The 22,352-nt window shown below is 32.5% G+C and overlaps 1 protein-coding gene across 2 annotated transcripts in view; it reads right to left on the bottom strand.

The window, feature by feature from the left end:
• The window catches only part of Eip93F (Ecdysone-induced protein 93F), a 134,851-nt gene that overhangs the window by 99,343 nt on the left and 13,156 nt on the right, over positions 1–22,352 (bottom strand). The window contains exons 1-2 of one of the 2 annotated variants that reach the window (XM_089646904.1): positions 22,113–22,163; positions 20,251–21,294 (exon numbers count right to left, since the gene is read on the bottom strand). The exons of the other annotated variant lie outside the window; for it this stretch is intronic. The gene's annotated coding sequence lies outside the window, so the exon portion shown is untranslated. Of the gene's footprint in view, positions 1–20,250; positions 21,295–22,112; positions 22,164–22,352 lie in introns of those variants that run through there. 2 annotated transcript variants of the gene reach the window in all.

The following is a 22,352-nucleotide window of genomic DNA, read 5'->3' as shown; positions in this document are numbered from 1 at the left end:
TACCAAAAAATTGTGACAATTCGGGTAGTTTACTTAACTAATTACATAAATTCACTATAATTTAATACTTTACTTTACTTAATTAAAGTCCCTTTTAGGGGCTTTTACGAATGTAAAATCATATGTTAATACAATACATATTTAATTTACACAACTTAACTGCCTCAGTAACATTCTTTTGTATTTGTTAAGTGATAAATTATGGAAGTCCACTGACTCGTTATGATTATTTCCCTCTATTCTGGGCAATGAGGAATACAAATAGTAGTTAGTACCAGAATTTCTGGCATAAATCTCGTCTTCTGGTATTTCATTTCTGAGACGGGCTTGGGCACCGCCACCCCGGGAAACCTTTATTGGATAACCAACACCTCTGCCATAGGTGGCGACCTAAGACAGACGTATGTGCTAAGTGGTTCGCTACCTTTGGTGAATCAGCAGGGTTGACCGGGTTTATCGGGTGAGGTGTGTCCAGGTTTCTCCTACCCACCAGCTGCTTGTCGTGCCTGATCGGGAGAGGTTTATTTTATTGAGACCCTTTGACCTCTCCAATTGGTTTCTCGATCCATCGCCTTGCACCGCCGTGGGTGGAATAAATTCATATGTCCGTCACTCCTGGACAGACTGATCCCTCATTTTTTTAACCTTCTCAGAGCAAAATCTCCTTATTTTCCATAAAAAAAGACCTCCCACGCAGCATTCCCAATGATGACATAGAAAAATTATTTTCCTCAGGACCTCCTGCGTAGGGTTGATGTAAAAAAAATCAATTGGAACATGTTATGTATAATTTAAGCGCCTTCCAAATTAATGATATTTTTTTCGTTCAATTTTATGTGAATGTATGTTACACAAAGATGACCAGATAAATATTTGAAGATGGACAAAAAGAATCTCAATTACAAAGTAATTTTGTTATAATTATTTACAATTTGACTGCGGTATGCCAGAACATATAATATAATTATGCTAACATATGATGGACGGTCTGAAATGATAGACAGAGGATTAACTGTGGGAATCGAAGTTATATTATAAGATTGCTCCAAGCCTACAATAGGAGTAATAATTGTGAAAAAACCCTTTTTGTAAACTATGAGTTGATTTAAAACGATTTTTTTTGAGGTACGCTTAGTAAATAAATAAATGTTGATGTCTTGATAAAAATGGGAAGTACGGAACCATGGATTGTTTGGAAATTTATTCGAGCTTTATACTACCAATTAAAAGAAAGAATTTCTAAAATTATTAGAAGAAATATCGTTAAATTCTTATTAGGTACTGTTATTAAGTGAGCTTTTTTGGTAAAGCTTTTGACTAGCGATTGGGAGGTGCCAGATAAAATCCCGGCATGCGCAAGTAAATTAGCTTTAATTAATTTATAATCATTATATTCTTGGTGAATCTTAAATCATAAAAGTCTTGCTTTTACTCGTATACCGATCGGGTTTCACAGTACAGTATCGTACTGCTTTGACGAAGAGAATCTTCCAGAGTGGAAGATACTCTAAGTTTCGTCTTGTTGAAACATTGCTTAAAATGGCTTTAGACGTGTTTGGTGACCAGATCTGAATAGCCAGATACTTCTGCACCTTCCTCTTCCCCATATTATTCTCCTCCCTAACACCTTTAGCATCACAACTCACACCAATTGAGGATGACGAATTCTCACTGGCTCCAAACGGTTGGGAGCAGTTGTGTGGTGTACAAAAAACACAAAAAACTTTCTCCTAAAGTTCTCTCATTGTATTTGAAATGTCAATTAAATTATTTTATCAAAAGACATTTTCTGATCTTAATAAATTCGATGACGAACTTTTTGGTAGACCTCCTTGAAATCCGGATTAGTTCAATATTAAAACATTTATCAAAATGTGTATTTTGACACGCACAATATGAAATAAATATGTAATTTGCAATACATCATACATAGGTTCTTAGTATTTCCCCGATAGGGGGCCACAATTAAGAATCGAAATGTTGCTATACGTTGGTTGGTTAAAAGTCTTAGCTGTAGTTTCTTATTGTTAATAGACTAAAGTCGTGTCTAGATCATCTGGCATTTTGTTTGTCTGTAAATTTATTTGTTACGTTCCGGTTCCGGTTTAAGACGGCGGCCGTCTTGGTTACTACATTTTATGTCACCATAGTTCTAATGGTCGTGGTTCTTACTCCAAGCTGAAAAAATCCGAATAATCAATTTTATGGTACCTACTGCCTGAAAAAAGTTTGAAAAAATATTTGTCATAGAGATGGTGATATTTCTTTGGAAAAATTCTGTAATTCCTTATTTCCGGTTAATATTTATAAAAATTAATTGGTTATGGTTAATAAAAGAAAAATTAACAATAATGTCGCTACTCTGAAGGCGTGAGAGATGCTGAAACTTCACACAACTCTTTCATGGCAAAAGATCCATTCTTAAATTCAGTGGCGGCTCGTGACTTTTGTTTGTACTAGAATGGTAATAATACGAAAAAATAGCATTCTTGATGTTGTTGTATCCGAAAACATTTTTTTTTTTTTCAAAAATTTTTTTACGAATATTTTGAATAAAAAATAAAAAAAAAGTTTTGAACATCAATCATCAGCATCAATAATGTCGAGTTTGTCAAACCTAGCACCCTATCGCACTCAAAACTCACGAGACGCCACTGCTTAAATAACGAAAATAATATATCATCTCATACGTACTCTTATAGAATTTGATTTCATGTCGATACACTTATTAATGTAAATATTCTGAATCACTTAGTTTAGTTCTTCCAAACACCCGAACAAATAGACTCATTGGCATTCTATTAATTAGTCCTTCCAAACACCCGAACAAATAGACTCATTAGATTTCCATTAATTAGTCCTTCCAAACCCCGAACATCTAGACACATAAGTATTCCATTAATTAGTCCTTCCAAACACCCGAACAACTAAACTCATCAGCATCCATTAATTAGTCCTTCCAAACCCCCGAATAACGAGACTCATAAGCATCCATTTATTAGTTCTTCCAAACACCCGAACAACAAGACTCATTAGCATTCCATTAATTATCAACACTGAAATATACCCCACCATTTTTTTTTAAACTTGACATCATCAACAAGGCTGTTGATAATGACTACCATCTAGAAAACATTTATCGACTGTCCAGTACAAAACGTGCGAAAAAACTAACTCCACATCCCACACTCAAAAACTACCTGAAGACAACGCCAATTTTTCAGAAGAACGTGCACAGGATAAAATAGAATCTTTTCAGACGCTGACATTTTTCCATTTGTCTTCAGTTTAATTTACTGAATGCTTATAAGAAAAAAAATAATCGAAACGTTAACATTTTCGAACCCTAAACCCTTGTTACGTGTAAGATTCTCGTTTTCATTCTTTATTTTGACTATCAATGATAATTTAACTTTAACTTTACTGGTTTATGCAACTTGGTAAAAATGATTTGTATTAAAATATATTTGTATAACTGTTTGTTTCCCAAATAAAATAAAATAAAATAAAAATAAAAAAAAAATTGTAAAAAAATATATTTTTTGTTTATTCTTACATTATCTATATATTTACATTCAATCTGTGTTTAAAAAAATTCTATCAATTCTACTGTAAGTTTTTTTTTGTATGTTCATTGAAACATCAATGGTTCATGCAACCATGTAACACTTTATTTTAAAAAAATGAAATACGTATAACTGTTCGTTTCCTAATAACTAAAAAAAAATTAAGCTTCTGAACTACATGCACCTAAATTTGAACTATTTGGATAATATTATTTATTCAGAAAATGTTTTCTTTTTAACGTTTTCTACATTTTTAACTTGACATGCATCCCAATCGTATAATAACTACTTCTCTTACGGGGACAATTAAAATGTTCTAATCTGTTTAGCAAAATGCACTTTGGTTTCATTGAATGGATCGTTGAATCCGAGAATACGCCTTAATTTCAAATGTGTCCCATTGTAATTACCTGCTCAACTTCGAATTTCATACTATATGTTATTACTGTGTTTGTTGAATTGGTACATACGAACGTTTTCAACTAGAACGAAGTTCGATGAATTATTTATTTGACGATCAGGCAACAAATTCGTTTTGAATGGTTAGAATTCTGAATAAACCGTTGCTGATATAAATTATTGTAGAAATTTATTTCGTGAAAATTTTAATTAAAGTAATAAAGAGCGTATTTTAATCTTTAATCGATAATGTTACTATTTTTTAATGATAAACTAATGTTTATAAGATAAGGTTTTATGCATAGCATAAAGGATAACAAATAATCATAAGCAATAATTAGTCGCCTGAAATATCAATACAAATTTAAAATATCTCCCGAGTAAAATAAATGCCGCCAACGGGAACTGAACCCGTGTCTTGATGTTATTAGATATATATAGATAATGTTGCTGGTAATTGAGACACTTATTTCCAGGTACTTTCCGACCTTCCTTTTTTCCATGTCCTTCTTTTCCCTTTTGTTTGACAATATATCAGATTAAGGGATACAATTGTAAGACTCTTTGCGGTAGTTAGAAAAAAACACCTAGCCCATTATTCGGTGAAAACACAATAATACTTATGTTACCCTTATCTACTAGTTTATTTTTGGCTGAACCAGTTTTACGCTGCTACAAACCTCTTCAGAGTAAATTAATGACCCTCTTTTGAAAAAATATTGAAATTGAAATAAAGATAAATGTGTATGTTGCACGTTTAGTCATTATACTACCATGAATTTCTAAGAAGAAGTAACATTTTTACATATAAAACAATTTCAGAAGCGTTACAGTTCGTCTAGGTGTCTCCTCGCCTAGCTTCGTGGGATGTGTCTATGTCTATGTCTACTCGAGTGAGACAAATAAGAACATACGTAAGTATATATGTACGGCAATGTCCTATATTTAAAGGCAATCGATATTCTTTTGACAGTTCACGCCGCAGAGCAGGGTGAGACATTTCTTGGTAACGTGTTATTGAGTCTCTAACAGTTTCAAATTGATAAATGATATTATTATCATTAATCTGTATAATGGATTGACTGAATAAAAATAAAGTTTTCTTTCTTTAAGAATGACATTAGGTTAAAATTATGTAATAATTAATGCATAAGGAAAGTGCATGCTTACTTTTGGTTAGCGCGCACTTACGCACGTTGCTAAGTATTTTTCGGGGGATGCTGTGTGGCAGGTCATTTAATGGAAAATAAATAGTGAATGGAGAAAACGCTAGCAATTTATTACATCGCTTAGTTATTGGATTCAAGAAAGAGTTATAAAAATGAATTGTTCTTAGTCCTGCAAAAATATTTTATTTATATTTTTGGGTGTCTTTCGTATATTTGTCGAAGAAGAATTCAATGACGCTGGTTTTGAGAAACACCTTATTTTAAATAATTTTTATTTTAATTCAATATATCACAAGAGTCTCGACTGTTCGGATCTGATGGGACAGTGGTATCCCTATTTGGGGTACTTTGTGAGATGTGTTGAAAAATATAGGTTGGAAAGAACCTGTTTATTTAAATCTTACTAAGTCACCAACGTTTTGATTTTTAGTAGAGGTCTTTCACAAGGAAAATTTTGGTTGTATCTCCCGCTTATGAAAAATTCCTACCTGAGGTATATTTATTTTTGTGTCAAAGGTTTGAATAAAGAAATCCGGTGCGTAAGATGATTTACTCACAGCAGATATCAAACATGATCCATTTTAAACACAAGTTAAGCTTGGTAAAAATGCCAGCACTGTTAATCAATTAATTAACAGTTACAAGTTTTGTTTTTAATACAAAATTTTAAGACAAGTGACTTTTGATCATTGACGTAGTTTGGCCAAACCCTGTGTAAGGTATCACGTAGTGTGGGTTTCTAACACGTAGATATATGTAAGTCGTGTTTGCTAAGCCCCACAATATGTTTGTGTGCGCGTGTGTGCTGCTTTACGAGTTTTTAGATAAATGAAGGTTGATTAGCTTACTAGAGTGCTAATTTCAGCAACACGTACGCTTCATTTAAGAATATAGCGATCGAATTGTATTGTTGATTTTATCGACTTAGGTGTCGAATAAACGAACCTGAACTGCCAGTTAAAAATTAGCTCAAAATGACTCTGCACATAATATTGTAGTTTAACTCTTCGCAGAATACTTAACAAAAAAGTATTTTTTTAAATACATCCATTCCAATTTCAATTTCCTTTTTCGGTAATGAATGAATGCAAATCTTTGAAGTAAAACTTAACCCACTTTCCGATATCCGATCGAACTAAAACGTGAAATATAGACTTGTTTTCTATGACAATGCATCCTATCAACTGTTGGTGGCATTCGCGTATACACACACAGACATTTTACTGAAATTGGATGAAATGTTGGCGCAACTTGGTCGTGCCGTTTGATGCCGTGACGGAAAGTTGAAATTGTTTCACTTAATAACAAAATTAGATGTAGTATAGTAAAAAAACTTTGTTTTAAGTGAATTGATTTTTCGTGCTGGTGTATACTTTTTATCTTAACGTACTTGAGACTATAAAAGCAAAAATTAGTTGGTTTTACACTACACGTACATTTTAAAAGTGTAAAAAGTCAATAAAAGTGTTGAAAAACTGTCCTGTAAACCTAACCTAATGTAGATACGATTTCATATTTTCATGGACAATAATTTCTATAGTGATTTATTTTTGGGGTATTATGTCATGTTGCGCCACCTCCTTCTTTACGTTATGTTTTGGACAGTGTTACCTGCCCTGATGATGGACACTATAATGCTGTCTGAAACGTTGGCTAAAGAAGTGGGTAGTACAAAACGGCGTAATACCCCAAAAATAAATCACTATACTAACCTAATGTTACCTATTTTAGAGGAAGCTACAAGCCAAAAATGTGTATATTTTTTGTATACCTTATATCGTAGGTAATAGGCATTGCTTGATAAATGGAATCTAGAAACGTTCGATTTAAAGCACAAAACTGGTTTTTATTTATTTTGTAAATACATTTATAAGAAAGTAAAATAGTTAATCAAGTAAAACTGTCACAGATAATTTTAGCTATAATACTATATTTTTTAAAAATTGTTTCCTTTTTGCGTTCATACATTCTATTGTGAAAAAATATCTTTTAGTACTTTACATTTATATTTTTTATTGAGTAATTTACTTTTTTATTTGTATTCTACTCAAACAAAACGATAGGAAAACCTTCAATTTATCTAAAGCATATTTTTTGGTATTCATAATGTACACCGATTCTTTATAAATATTAATCAAAATAGTGATTTGGCATAAAGCTGGTTTTTTCGTCACTTTGCATGACTTTATGTCACGCTCAAAGTGTGTTGATTTGTCACTGTGTTTTTTTACCGTTGTTTCAGTTAAAAAAACTAGCTAACGGTGCACGACTAACTCTAATATGATGGGAATAGACACGAGCATTGTACAGTCGACAAACTGTTGAAGTAAAGTAAAAAGGTCATCAAAAATACGAAATGAAAGGTTGTACAGTAAGTTTGTTCATCGTACCTTTAAAACAACAAATTGTCCCTTTTTTGTTATGTAAATTTGGTTTAAAAAAAAATTTGAAATATCGGTTATATGTATATAGATTTGTTTTTGGCCATTTTTCGAGGTCAAAATGTGTTAATGATTGCATTTACATTTTCACAAGTGTATTTATACAGATGAGAATGCAAAAATAAATAAATTTATACGATACAGTAAGGGACGCTCATATAATTTGAACATGTGACTGTCCTGAGTTACTCCAATTAATCAGCATCCATATACTCAAAAGATCTTGCCGAAATTTACTACCCTTTTATTTTTACAACACCAGGACACTGTCTTATCAAAATTCCCCGATTCCAAGACTTCGCAGTCTCGGAAATAAATATTCTGATCTGGGAAATATATTTCATCTTAAAAATAATCCATATATAAATATTGTTTATTTCAATTCTTTTATATATCGAGACACAAATTGACATCTATAATTTCCGCAATAAATATATTTTTATTTTTTATTTTGAATATCTATTTATGTGAGACTTCTTATCATTTTTACTAATGTATCTTATTTTATTATAGCTTTTGTTGTAACATTTAATATTTTTTTCTTTTTTGTTGTATTATGTTTCCTTTATTGTTTTAATTTTTTAGAATTTATAATAACTGTGATACTCAACTATTAAACTTTGCAGTGTGAATAAGCCCATTAGGGCGTGTAGTAAATAAATAAATGTTGAAAATAGTATTTATGGTGGTGGAAGTCGGGGACGCCTGAGGAAGAAATAGCACGATGGACGAATCAAATTCTTGAATCGGGTAGTGTCAAGAGTCAGAATTACAAAAGAGTATGTATGAAATGATGTATGAATGTGAATGAAGCTAGAAGTGTGCGGGTGGCATGGATTTGATTTGTATACAAATCTACAGTTTTATTCAGAGGTTGATGAAATTTTGCACATCTGACTTTCAAAACAAGAGAGAGGTCTAGATTAGTTTTAAAAAATTCTGCGCAATGCCCGGGCAATGCCGGGGTCTTCATCTAGTATAATATATTTTAACCGTTTTATCAGAATAGCTAAAGTTTTATGCAGCTGAAAATGACAAACTCGCAATTTCTCCCCGGAAAACATAAAATGGTAAAAATAAAAACTCAGTGGCGTGGCAGTTTCAATATTTCACCGGGCAGCGGAAAACAGGGCGGGGCTTGGCAATAAATAAGTAAAAAAACACGAGCAGCTACTGGTGCTACTACATCTCTCCCAAGACAGCAATTAAATTAAAAACTTTGAAAAAATTTATACGAAAAGCGCGCAAAGGCAAATGGAACTAGGATTTTATAACTGTGAAACCGGAAAACACATAATACCAGAAACAAGGTAGACATTTGAAAGGTCACGTTTTCAAAAATGAATAACTTATAGCAAAACAGTTTTGATGACTAATGACTTCTGTAAGGATTAACATGTGATCGGAATATAGTGTATATGTTGGAGTTAATATTTGAAGTAAAATGAGAGTGGGGATTGCAACCGCGGACCAAATCCTGATCGCGAAAGGTATAAAACTGAACCAACTTATTTAATCAAAACTAAAAACTGACTCAGGATATGAAGTGTAATTTTAAGAATTTATTATGGCAGCGGTTCCCAAAGTGGGTTACGTGAAACCTGGAGTATAGCAAAAAACGTCGCCACGGCTCAGCAACGCTCCAAAATCTAGAAATTCAGCTGTCAAACACAAAAAAACAACACGGTGGTGACCGCAGCCTACCAGCACCAAGCGCCACTCCTGAGTGAGCGCTGGGCCCGAGCTCACTCAAGACCACGCCATGCATAGTTCTCCTTAATTTTAAATCTATTTTTGAATTTATCACATATCTATTGTACAAAAAATATGTAAACTCGTATCTATATAGGACGTATGGGATTGCACTACCTCCCCACATCACGAATTAAAAATTATTGTTAAAAACTAGTTTTAGGTAATTCGAATGAAAAAAGTAAATGTAATTTTGCTTTAACTTATGAGCAAACACTTTCTAATAGAAGTAACGATTTATTTTTATTTCTTCTCTCAAACCTAGTTTTTAACCAAAAAGGAAGAGTCATTTTGTGATCTTTGAGGAAAAAGTATTTTTAAAATTAATTTATATATTTTATAACACATTCTCCATAGCTATTTTACCGCGGATATTGGTGGCATTTTTAATTTCCGGCTTGTAGAATTTGCGGTTCCAATATAGCGAAATATGTTGTTCCAAACAGGGCATCATGATTCCATGGAGATCCCTTATGGTAATGTCGTTATTATTGCGATATTGTTGAATTTCCGGAACCAAAATCATTGATCCATTTTATATGCGATGAAATTTAAATGAAAGATTAAAGAAATCAATTAATTTCTAGAATCCACAATCTGTTTGCTTTGTTTTAAATATTTTTTTGGTCTTTGATGAAAAACTTAGTTTTAAAATGAGGTGAAAGTTTTCAAAGGAATTTAATAGTAATTTTGATTTTCTGGCTTAAATCAGATAAGTAATATTTATATGTACTAGTGTATTAATTTAATGTTATGTTTTTATGTTTCGATGGAAACGTTTATGTAAATATATTTTTAGTTTTTGACAAATATAATAAGGAAAAAATAAATGTTATCTTAGATAATTTTTACCATTATTTTTCGGTACATAGCTTACCAAGCTATTAATGTATGTAATAATTTGTAGATTGAGATAGTTATTGAAATTAAAACATTAAAGAATCTTTTATAAAGCATATTAATGAATTTAGTACAATTTGGGATCATTTCGAATGCATTTTTCAAACAAAATAGATTTTAGATTAATCACAGGTTTCTCACCTAGAAAAAAGCTCCTATGTATAGGCAAATTACATAGCACCTAGACAGAATAGATTCATCCACTTTCAGAAAAAAATGCTGAAAATAATTTTAAACTTTAACGCTTTTCAAAAAAATTAAGTGTAATGAATTTGAAAACATATTATTTTCAAACATAACGCTAGTGAAAAATCGATAGTAGATAAACCTTTTTTTTATCTTCACTCTATTCACTCTATTATTCTATATTTCTAACATTACATCACCTGGTTTTGTATAGTCCCACTGCCTCTGACTGACTATTACACATTGTTGCATAAAAAAATTATAATGTCTTATTGACCCGATTATTACACGCGAAACAATTAAAACAAACTACGTATTCGAGCACCTTTAATCTACTCTTTCGATAGTTATTTTAATCTAGAAACGTGAAATCCTTTGTCCAAATCAGTTAATTTTCCATATTCACCTACACGACGATTTTTGTAATTATTTTGTATCCCCATAAAAAATGGGCAAATTATGAACAAGCATTTTTAATTTGGGAGGCGGGCTTGGGCACCGCCGTCCGGGAACCATTTATTAGATTACCAACACCTCTGTAATAGATCACTCCAAGTGGTTCGCTACGTTTGGTGATTTAACAGGAGCCACCGGGTTCATCGGATGAGGTGTATTTAGGATGTGCCTGCCCACCAACTGCATGGCGTGCCAGACCTGTAGAGGCTGATTTGAGGAGATGCTAGTTTCGAGAGACCTTTTGGCTTTTCTAACTGGTCTTTTGACCCACTGCCTTGCGCTGCAGCGAGATATATATGTCTGTCACTTCTGGATTTCTGGACTAACCCCTAGATTCCTAACCAACTCTCATACCTTTTACTTTTCAAGAATTTACTCTCCTGCCTTTTATTAAAAAAGACTCTCCACACAGCATCCCAAAGGATGAGATACAGTTACTCACAGGGAAAATAATTTCCCTGTGAGTAACCCAAAACAGAGAAATTATTTTCCCTGTGTGGGGTTACTGTAGTAAAAAGTATAGGAATCTATTTTTATGTCTGCATTTACCTATTTATTTTAGCGTCACAAAATGCATATTTGCACGTGACAATATTATATATAATTATTTTACTTTATTTTAAATTCCATTTGGCCATAAAACGCATTTAAAATTGGCCTAAAAATGACAAAAACCACTTTATCCGTCGTTAATCTGTGAGCGAATGCATTTTTTAAAGCCACAACAAAGAGAATCGATGCAGCACTCGAGTTTACTTCGTGACATCATGCGATAGCCATGTGACTGCCCGAAACCATTTTCCGCACACTACGAAGGTACTGTGTGCTTTATTATTTGAGGCATTTTGAAAAAAAAATCAATCCACGATGACGAGCGATAATTAATAATGCAGGGTGGCTAAGCGGTAGGCGACCGAAACTTTAATGTGGCTCACACACAGAGTTTTGCTTAAGATATTTTAAAACAGAAAACATAGATCTATGTACATTCAGTCTCTTTTGTCTAGGATGATCAAAACGTGTATGAAAAATGAGTTAATGAAGAATTTGAGTCTAATGCCATGGTGTTTAAAACAGACAGTACAAAAACAGCGTGCAGTATAGTTGTGAATGACGAATACTTAGAGCTGGTGGATCGATTTGTGCATTTGGAATAATTTTATAAGAAGTGGAAAGTCTGACAGAGATAACGATCTCCCGATCTGGCCCGCCATGCAGTAAGCGGGCAGACAAACCCGCCGTCAAGACCTAAAAAAACATTACCCCCATGAACTCGGGCACCCCTGCAAAGTCAACTTAGCGAACCACTTGGAGTGACCTACGGCATAGGTGTTGGTTATCCAATAAATGGTTCCCGGAACGGCGCTATTCATACCCGCCTACCAAATTGAGATATAAAAATAGAAATATAAAAAATTATCTGTATTTCAGTGCATTATTTTACTAACGCAAAGTGGTTTCAGCACAACCGTCAATATTTAATAAAAAAATACGTTTCTATGAACCTACCCAAAAAAAACTTTTAGACATACAATATGGATCGAGTAAAACAAAACGTTGTAAAAGATGGCAAAGAATGAATTTCTGTATAAGATGGACGTCCTTGAACACGTCCCGAAATTTAAAGTTGATGTAACTCGATTTTCCGTTCCGAGCGGCATTTCTACAAAGTGCGAATTGCTTTGATGACTGCCGACTTCTCTGTTTGGAGTGTTCACTAAAACAACAAGTATCGAACATTTGTATTAAATTTCTTAACGGACCGCTGCTTGTTTTGTCTGAAGTTGGGAATTTTTAAAAATGATATTGCAACTTTACAATCTACTGACTTGCAAAATAATTCAACAGATCTCATACTCGTAATCATTTATAAATATTTTGAAATAGTGAAGTTCGAGGTGTCTTCCATTGCTTTAAATCTAGCTTCGCTTTAAAATCAATAAACTAATTTTGTAGTAGTTGTTCTTAATGATGTAACCCAGATAATGGAGTTTTATTCTCTTTTTATTATTTGTTAATCTATCAGAACATAATATTTTGAGATTTTTTTTTTTTTTAAATTTTGGAATAACTGTATAAGAAAAGTCTTTAATTGTAATATTTAATCATTTTTCGACATCTATTGACGTTTTCTGCAAGTGAACGTGAATATTTTATATGCATAAAATATTATATATGTATTCATCCTAGGCTTACAGAAAAAGTCAATAGATGTAGCACATTAAAATTAAAATAGTATTTATTTATCCAAGACACTATCATAGATTGCATTTAGTTCAAATTGAATCTTGAGAAATGAAAATGTGCAAATGATAGTTCTTATTTGAAGTATGACACAGTTAAATATAACCAAACGAATTAGGGACCCATTAGCTCAGTTGATGGAACTGCGCCCCGGCAAGGCGAAGTTTAAATCCTAGATAAAAATCGATAATCTTATCTTCAATAATTCAATACTAATGTTCAATGTTGAAGTTTAATCGACGGGTATGCATGGAAATTGGACTATATTGTGATTATGAGTGAATTAAAAAACTTCCACTACCTTCGCAACCACTTCATTAGGTCCCAATATAAATTGGTGTTTCTTGAAACTATACGTGTGCGCAAATTTTAATCAATCCTGTTGGATCTTTTGAAGTTAATAACTCAGAAGGGGAAAACACCATCACGTATGCTTATAATTTTCAAACCTAAATGTACCTGTTTGTAAATTGGACAAATACACATCGAATACCAGGAAATAAAAGCATTCTACAATTTTACACTCGACACATAAAATGAACGAAATAATATAAAAAATATCACAAAAAAATTAAGATTTGGATTAAAGAATAAAAGAGGCCATATTAAAAAAAAACTTTTATCATACCAATACTGTACCAATCATTAGATACTTATTGACAATTTTTTTAATACTGCCTTTAATAATATATTTCTATTTGTTTGTTTTATTTTATTTCTTAATATTTATTTTTAGTTTGTTAATTTAAATCGATTTCAATACAGTCAATTTTATTTACAAACATATTTTTTCTTATAAAATTGTGAAATAGGGACATCAGCACATTATTATTGTGAGCCTCACAGTTTATTATTGTGAGGCTCACGATAATTAATATGTATCTTTGTATCATGAAAAAATACTGGTAATATATCAATAAAAAAAGTATTAAATGATGCGTTTCTGTATTCAAACGCTTTTGTTTTTGTTTCGGTGTGTAGATAAGTGACCAAATTTTCGTATAATTCAGGACCATTATGAAAACGTTATTACTAAGCATCTTGTTTCTTAATGTTCACTTAAGTCATTGTTGATTTCCACTTCCATACCTTCGTCTTTCTTCTGATGTTATAGGGCCAGGTTTTAATTAATCTACTAGCTATACATCATCTTATACTATAATCTTATACTAATATGAAATATTGTTAATTTATCACAAATCTGGTAATTTTTTTGTGTTCATGTTAAAAACGGGACTGGAGGTCTATAAAGAATTATTTAAAAAAATTTATAGCAAACTATCAGTAAAGTATGTTATATATAAAGTATGTTATATGTATTAGTAAATATGGTATCGGGAAGTCGGAAAACGTGTTCTTAAAAATAATTATATTTTCGCATCTTACCGTTTGCATTTTATTTTTCGTCCACTATATTTATTTGGACAATGCCATCTGCGTGAAAACGTGTTCAGATATATTCTTAGTGACTAATATTTTATAAGAAAATGTTCATGCAGTCAATTTTTTAAAAGTATCTTGATAAAAAAGCCTTACTCAATTTTTATCCGTGGATCTCATTAAATTGTGACTGAACCTTGTTTACCATTAACCCTAATAAGTTCCTAATACATATTGAGAAACACTTATTACATTAAATTTGTTGGATGAGTGTGACTTTAAGAGACTACCAAACGCTTTTTCATCCACGAATGGAGAAAGCATAATCTAAAACAATTCACCTTTTTTGTGTGGATGAAACAAATATAGGTAAATGGGGTTTGTATTCGCGGAACGATCGTATTAGGTCATACGGTGAACTATGAGCTGGCCGTTTCTATAGTACTTTCGTGTGGTGAAAGGTTTTATCAAATAAGCCATTATCTTTATTAGTTTGAATCACTCAATAGTGTAATTCAAACTAATAAAGATAAAATATTTGTTTGAATTTTTGATAAATGTTGTAAAAATGACTGATCAATACTGCAGTGTTGTTTAAGTGCCAAATTAACTATTCATAAATGGGTATTATGAGGAATTAATTTAAAAAGTATATTTGGACCTATTACATGTACGAATAGATATGTCATAATTTTATGCCTTTGATTTAATATTTAAAAGTTTCGTAGCTAAAGGTGCAAACAAAAGTTGAGAGCAAAAGAAGTACACTGACCGATAAATTTTAGACATTGTGTACATTTAATAACGCCAGAACTCAAAGTTCAAGAGCTTTTTGGCTGTTTTAGAATAATGAACATTTATAAATTCAGGATGAGGCATTATGCTACTCGCTATTTAATCAAACTATAAAACTGTTAATTATAACTAAATTGAAATTGTTTTAAAAGATGCTCGTTTATTCACGAGTTTTTGAATGTTCGATGATTTTAAACCTGTTTACTATTGGAAAACAAAATCAATTATTGATATTCGGCACTTCTAAGGTAGCGTTGTAATTTAATTCTTCCATTAACACATTACTCGCCCGTTAACATATAGGTACTTGTTACCGGGAATACAAGCTCTCGCCGGATGCGTTCGGTATCCAAACGTGTTCATTTTCCGGACACTTCCGGCACAACAGGTGTCCTGGACCCAAATCATTCCTGCACAGCCTTTCAGTAGGTGTGATGCAACAAGACTATACAGACTCCCAACAAACCACCTACCTAACCACCCAACCCCAGCACCTATCTCCGCTTGTTGTATATTCGGCGAGACGTTGTTATAATATGAATCGTGTTCCTTTTGACCCGTGTTTTGAATTTTGGGAAGAGGTTTGATGAAAATAACTGATGGATAATGCTAGAATTTAATACGTAACGCTGTAACTATACAAATATATTAAAGCGCCGTAATATTTCTTTTTTCGTATATCGTAACTCCCACGTAAGCGACTAAATAAAATAAAAAATATCCCTTAACTGTGGAGAAGAAATTCCCTATCTTTGTCTCTAAAAAATCACTCCAACATTGAGATTTAGCGTGGTGAAATTTCTAGGATAAAGCACCTTCTTTTAAGAATACACATTTTGTACAACGAGCCATTATCAATTAATGTTAAATAACCTAGAATTTAGGTTGAAATCAGGTAGTAACTAGTCAGCTATAAAATGTGTAAAACATTAGCTAAAATGCCACTTTTTGCTACAATTTACAGTATGTAAAATATAACAGCAAAAGTTACAAGTCTTACACGAACAAAATGTAACCCATGACACTACTCATAAAAAATAATAACAAAAATCTGTATTCATTGAAAACACACACTTTGTAATACACCACTTTTTATTTTGAATCAGAAATTACAGCCAACCGGGTTTCGCTTATCTCAAGCTTCATCAGGGCTAACAAGTTAACATAATAAACCCTGGTGAAGCTTGAGATAAGCGAAACCCGGTCGGCTGTCATTATTGATTCAAAATAAAAAGTGATGTATTACAAAGTGTGTTTTTTCAATCAATATATAATGTCACACCCCAAAGTGTTTGCTTCATTTGAAAAAAAATCTGCTTTACAATTTATTGAAACCTTTCTCAGTCACACAAATTCTAACATTATACCGATATTTTAAAAAATGGCATTTTGATCAAAGTTTGTAAATTGCGTTTTTGAAATGTCTCATGATCGTAATTTGATTTTTTAATAGTAATATATTATAGAATATTGAAAAATTATATATTTTTAACATGTTAATTTATTAATTTACTTTATTTAGTCAGTTAACATAATTATGGTTTTTAATTAAGTATTTAGATTTAGTTCGAAAAGTAGTGTATATGAAACAAAGTCTGATTTCGATCATTTTAGGTATGAGATTACTTTTGTGGTGTTTGAAGTAACAATCTTTTGCTTTTTTAAGTGATAAATTTAAGACGTCTACTAATAAATTTACGTTATTACATTTAATAATATTTTGGACAAATAAGATTACATATTATGGTCGTCACTACCACAATTTCTGCGATGAAAAATTTTCAACTTGTAATAATCTGGTTATGGTAAAAATTTAAAAATAAAACGTAAAAATAACGGAATGGAAAACATAAAAAAATTAATAAAAACGTTTACAAATTTTAGCGGAAATACCCAAATACAAACATGGTTTGTTTAAGTTCTTTTAAGTTTTTCTTTTTACAAGTCACGTGTGTTGATTGTATCAGCTTTATGTCGAGTCTCACCGGCTTTTATGTTTATAAACTTTACCGGATATCGAACTCGTGACTTTCAGATTGGAAGGCCAATTTTATCTGCCAGACCACTGAGTAAAATTTGCTGTATTCAGCATGCACAATATGACACTATGTTTGTAAGGATAGGCAAATAGGATATGACGTCAAAATACACACATGAAAACACTTTTTAAAGGACTCTATTTTGTAATATATCTGGTTTGTTAATATGATTACAACGTTTCCTATTTTTCATAAATACTTTTCTTGATAGCTTTGATACAAGTGTGGAATGTTATTTCCACTGAATTATATAAAAGCAGCAATAAAATCAAATAGGTACATCGATATTTTCACTGGCAGGTTTGTAATTTTTATTTAAGTTGGGTTGAAAGACCGAATTTGCACAATTCATCAAATTTAAAACTTCGTTTTTAATTTCTGTGATGGTTCTATTAAAATTACGTTCTTTTTTCAGTTGTAAGAAACAATTGTGCAATAATGATATAGTAACAGAACTTGAAAAGAATCATAATAATTTTAATAAAATAATTTTGTTTCGACACCAATTTATTTTATATATTTTCAATTTATAAACCAATCTGTTTCGATTCTCCCCGAACCTTCATCAAGGTTATACAAAAGGTTATATTAGGCTTCAAATGTGAAACAAACCTACAAATAATTTTATTATTGATATTTTGATTTAAATACGATTTTCACTCCTGAAATGGACATTTCTCACAAAAGTTAGAAGATGCCACTAAAATCGCCGTAAAGGTTAATATTTTGTTCTCACAGTGTAATTCTATAAGAGGAAGTGAAGGAATGCGTGTTAAAAAAAGAAGAGAGCATTATAGATGCACATTGTACAGATATAATGATGTAGCTATTATGCATTATATTTGCTAATAGTTGCGTGCAGTGAGTAGGTACTCGAATTATCTCAGTTTTGTACAGACGAATCAAAAGGTGTGGCATTCATTTAACGGATTATCATGTACTGATGTTGTTGTGAGTTAGGGTTTATAGTAATAAAGCACATTGAAAAGTAATTTCAGTATCGACCAGGTGAAAGACTACATCTAATAGAATAGAACCAAGATAGATAGTGGAAACTATCTCGTAGCAATTCTTGTAGACCTCCAAAAAGCCTTCGACACCGTGAGTCACGAAATAAAGAAAAGACAGTAGTAACTTTACTTGCTCTTAAAATAAATATAATTATTTTAGCATTAACTATGGGGAGTTTCACAAGGATCCCAACTGGGAGTACCTTATTTCAGATATGTATTAATGATATTTGTCAATTAAACCTAAATATCTTCACTGTATAGTACATTGTTAGCTTTGAAGTATTTAGCCATGTTGCAGTTTCTCCTCATTCTTGACCCAACGCTTTGATTAGTCTTACAGTGTCCATAATCGTGGCAGATGTATTTTTTCGATCCTTGATAAACAGACAGTTCAAAACAAGAGATTCAACGCAACAGTATCCGTTCGTTAATAAGTTATTTATCTCCTCACAAACAACTTTTTTCGCTTACAATGATGGCAGTAAAGAAAAAATCAAATATTTCCAGCTTATTTGTTAACTCGGGAATGTGTTTTATTTGTTTTGTATTCCAATCAATCAATTACCAGGAAAACATAATGTGAGCGGTACTTTTCCCCGGCCTGTGTTGTTAGACGCATCTCTGCTTGCCGAGTGCACGTACCACTGCAAGTGCAGTTTGCAGTTCTCCACAAATGCACCGACATATGTGGAAGTCGACTTGCAGCGCTCCTCCTCGTAAACAACTTGTTTTTTACTGCCGCTTCGGAGGAAGAAAGACGTAACTGTAATATGGTTTTATTTCTTCGGCAGAATGTTACGCGCAAGAAACTCGTCGTTTTATTTTCAGAATAAGCACGTGAGAGGCAGGCTCGTCTCATATTTGTATATAATTGCCTGACTTACGCACAAATAATTAGAAATGTGTTTCATCAACACAAAATGCCGAGTAGGTACATTATGCATTTTTCCCTGCCGGTTACATTGCGGTGTTGCTCAATATTTTATTTGTTTAATAAATATTATTTTCATCAACCGATATCATAAAGCTTCTTGAATATTTCAAAGCTGCTCTCTAAAAATAACTAAAATAGCAGAAAAACCTTAAGGTGAGCAATATTTCCAAATAAAGCTAATTTTTAGAGTTTTGAAAGTAGGTAGGTACCGAAACGTTTATTTAAAAATTCAATTTCCTACATTCGCTGACTTTATAATATGCATTTATAAGTATTTAAAAAACAAAAAATCTTTTTGAGTAGGTAACTATACAAACAATATCATAAATTCGCAAATCAGGTTTGTGTTTTTTCACAATTTACTAATATAAAATAATATTTAGTATATTTCAGATTATTATTTTCACAGAAATGAATAGTTGCTAAAAATGGCTTTGGCCGTGTATGTTGATCGGATCTGAATAGCCAGATACTTTTCCACCTTCCTCTTTTTCATCTTCATCCTACTACCTTCAGCCTCACAATATACCCCAATCGGGGATGCCATAGTCTCACTAGCTTTTGATGATTGGGAGCGTTTGGGACTATTGTGCGGTTTCACATAAAAAAATATATGTAGGTACGCCCTGAAATGTCCTTCTGAAAAGTTTTTACGTATAAATTCAATCTTTTTCATTTTTCAAATTATAAACACACTTCAAATTTTATGTAGGTACGAAAATATTTATCTCTTTAAAATCGTAAAGTTGCAATCTACAAATAACTCTCCAAAAAAGCAAACACGTACATGCAAGTATCTGAAAAACGGTGAACATAATTCATCAAGTTGCGCGAGAGAGCGCCGTTCTCGCAGCATTTGTACCAAAAAAGCGAAATGTATTTCTAATTAAAACGAAAAATGCATTCAGAATGCACCCAGACGTAGTACTGTGGGCATATCTGTGGTGCACTTTTTAATTTGCATATAAGTACTTACTGTCGGGCCCCTTCCTTCGGCTGAGCAGGTCCGTCTCTAAAACCAAATGGCACCCCCTCCAAAATCCGAAAACCCCCTCCGAGCTGCGAATACTACGAAACGTATGCGTGTGTACTCTATTTGTAGTCTTTCTTTCTTTCAATGCTCCCCTGCAGGGTACAGGGGGGTACTTTAATAACAACAACGAAATATAAACTCAACATGCACTTTACAACGCACTACTTTGGGTAGGTACTAGGCTCTAGATACCCCGGTAGCCCCCTACTGAAAATTCAGCTTCGCGGTAGTGTGCTTGTGCCACTAGTTTTTAGTTTTCATTGCATGCTGCTGACATCTGACGGTGAGATTTGAAACGTTCGTTTTTCAAACGCCGCCTTCCCGCCGATTTTGACATTTTCTGTTACGCACTGTGTAGCAGTTTTGATTCTTTATGCTTTATTCTTCTAATTGGTCTGGTTTTAGGTTTATATTGTTGCTGATTATGGTCGATATGTCGTGTTAGTCCATAGCACGTACGGCGATCCGGTTTTTGGCGCCCGAATCAAGCGGCGTCTCTCCATTTCGTGTTGGGGAAGGACATGGCCTGAGCGGAATGGAGTCCAGACGAGTATACAGCTGTCCTTCGGAAATATGCACTCGCTTTTTTAACTCAATTCACTTTATGATGCAACGCGCCCAAAACGCATCCGCAAATAATGCAATCGCGAATATTTCTTTCCGACGGCTTTCCGTTTGCCTGAGGCCAAAAAACTTCTCTCGCGCGATTTTCGATAGGTATTTAGTTTATTACAGTTGTTTTATTCTTTTACACTTCGAATTTGGGACAAATTGATTTCTCTCTCGTTCGGGATACTTAATGTTAATATCACTGGCCTCATTTTGAATTATTTACCTTCATTTTTGTTTGAGAGTTTTGCGCACACTTTTTTGTTTATTGTTAACGGCCGTCGGAACTGTTTTTGAATTTTAAATTCGCGTTCCAAGTAAGGTGAATTTTTTGAGATATGTTTGTTTGATTTTTAGACTATTGAAAATATGTTTTATCTAAAAATTAAAAGGTAACAAATAAAACCTACTTGAATTTGAAATGAATCCTTAATTTTCACAGTTTATTTAAATATTTTTGAATCCACAAATACTTTCCGATTTTAAGATGATGTAATTAATAAATAAACTTTGATTAAAATTAAATTAAAAAATTAAAAGGTCATTACATCGGTAAGCTAATTAAACAATTTGTTACTAATTAATCAATCAAATTTAAATTACATAATGATGGGATCCAAAAAAAACAAATACAACTGGAATTGGAGTTAAAATTTCACTGATGTAAACTCAAAACAAAAATTTGGCGATTAAAATCTTAGCAATAAACTTTAAAAAAATAAAAACATGGTCAAAACTGCATTTAATAAAATCACTCGCAATTTAAAGAACACCAGTAAATTACAATTAATTAAACAGATAATTAAATATATTTAGAATGCATTCAAAAGGGCACAAGGTTGTCTCGACAAAATAAATATATTGAAGATACAAGTCACTATGCTAATTGATATTTAACTTGATTTTAAAACGTTGAAACAAAACAAATATAAGGTAATTTCACACAGTAATAGGAAAAAGATATGGTTAAATAAGGTATTATTATTGTATTATTTGGGTTAAGTTTTAAATTCACTTCGGCTAAGAAATGCAGCGGCATCTTTTAAGATTTGGCCCCGAACATCTTGAACTGAGTTTGCATCCCAAAATTTTCCCAAAGTCACGGATACGTGACGTAGACAACACCCGACACGATAACTAATCGAGAGGATTCAGGAGCGCGTTGCAATTAATATAAAAACCATAACATTGCATACTTCTAGATCTAGCAACTACTTAATACAAAGACGACCGTCAACCGAATGTGCATAAACCCTACTGCAATCTACCGGCTGAAATGCATACTAGAACTCTACGTACTAGGGAGACGGTGTAGCTGTATGCGTTGGTGCAATGTATAATGACGGATACAGTTCAACACACACACAAACCTGCAAGTACCTATAAAATACTCGGTGCATTTCTGCTGTACGCTATCACTGTATTAGTAACCTTTG

This window comes from Hesperophylax consimilis, chromosome 25, assembly GCF_061612785.1.
Source record: "Hesperophylax consimilis isolate HC1 chromosome 25, BYU_Hcon_1.0, whole genome shotgun sequence".
NCBI lineage: Eukaryota > Metazoa > Arthropoda > Insecta > Trichoptera > Limnephilidae > Hesperophylax > Hesperophylax consimilis.
This window is presented reverse-complemented; position numbering and strand designations above follow the sequence as displayed.